Genomic DNA, 1,492 nt, shown 5'->3' with positions numbered 1-1,492 from the left:
ATATTATATTTTGATCACATGAGGTGAAAACTTGGGACTTGGGGAAAACAGAAACCCAATTAACAACTGAAGATATGTGTATGTCTTTATAAATATAGAGGTAGTAAATACTTATTTTGTGGGTGAAATTCTTAGAATTTTTTTGAAAATAGACATTCCAGATTCCTTAAATTTTGATAAACGGTTTATTTTGGAGAGGATTCAGATGCTTCCTCACTAATAACTAAGAATATAAAAAGAACTTATACATGAATTTATCTTTTTTGTCTTTATTTTAGATTTTGAAGATGATGATCTCTATGGCCAGTCTGTAGAGGATGATTATTGTATTTCGCCATCAACAGGTGAATTTTTAGAAATAATTTGATTCCTTTGATCTGGTGTTTAAACACGTACATGTTATTGTCATTCAAGGACTAGAGTGTTTGGTAAGACTGTAATATATAACATTTAAAAAGATAATTGTATGTCAGTTTTTAAAGGCAAAATAATTTCTTTACCTGTGAGTAGAACTTAAAGTTATGATTCTATTATTTAGTTTTAAACAATATGAAAAAGACTGTGGCTTTTTTTTCCAACATACTTTGCATCATACAGTTAATCTAAAGTGCTAAAATGGTAATTTAGTCAGTAATGAATTTCTGAAGCCTCTGGAGGCAGGCAGCCATGATCTCCCCAAAGATCTTTGAGTATTAGAAACATGGAGGTGTTGTGCAAAGACTTTCCTTTATATAATACTTTATCTGTTATTAAACAGTTCGGTAAATAAACCAAGTGCATGTAGTTCAGACTTCTTTTGGAGCCACAGAGGGATTTGGCATTCATATTTATGTATGATTCCACATCAGAGCTGCATCTTCTAGATTGTTAGCCCAGAGATTTCTTCTCTGCCACCATATATGGAAAACATTCAATATTCTTTCCAGCAAAGACTGAGTCATTAATCCTGATCTTCCTCTCACTTATTTCCCTAACACTACATTTGTATTCAAATTTCAGCCTACTGTCTATACAGGTTAAAATGCCCTGCTAAGTTTTAGTATGGTATAGACCAGGTGTGGCGGCTCATGCCTGTAATCCCAGCACTCTGGGAGGCTGAGGTGGGTGGATCACCTGAGGTCAGGAGTTTGAGACCAGGCTGGTCAACATGGTAAAACGCTGTCTCTACTAAAAATACAAAAATTAGCTGGGCCTGGTGGTGAGTGCCTATAATCCCAGCTACTCAGGAGGCTGAGGCAGTAGAATCACTTCAGCCCAGGAGGCTGAGGTTGCAGTGAGCCGAGATTGCGCCACTGCACTTCAGTCTGGGCCACAAGAGTGAAACTCCATCTCAAAAAATGAAAAGAAAAATTTTTTTGGTATGGTATAATTTACATATAGTTGGGTGTAGCATAAATGTAATTCAAAAAATTAATTTTTCACAAGCTTAAATATTTAATATAATGAACATTTCTTTCTTTTCTTTCTTTCTTTTTTTTTTTTTTTTTTTTTT

The 1,492-nt window shown here is 34.4% G+C and overlaps 1 protein-coding gene across 1 annotated transcript in view; it reads left to right on the top strand.

The window, feature by feature from the left end:
* Positions 1-254: 254 nt before the first annotated feature.
* Positions 255-1,492, top strand: part of HBS1L (HBS1 like translational GTPase) — an 81,873-nt gene continuing 80,635 nt past the window's right edge. The window contains exon 1 of the mRNA XM_017518145.2: positions 255-344. The gene's annotated coding sequence lies outside the window, so the exon portion shown is untranslated. The remainder of the gene's footprint in view (positions 345-1,492) is intronic.

Source organism: Cebus imitator, unplaced genomic scaffold (assembly GCF_001604975.1).
Source record: "Cebus imitator isolate Cc_AM_T3 unplaced genomic scaffold, Cebus_imitator-1.0 Scaffold659, whole genome shotgun sequence".
NCBI classification, from domain to species: Eukaryota; Metazoa; Chordata; class Mammalia; order Primates; family Cebidae; genus Cebus; species Cebus imitator.
Note: the sequence above shows the minus strand (reverse complement) of the source record. Positions and strands in the feature narration are given on the sequence as shown.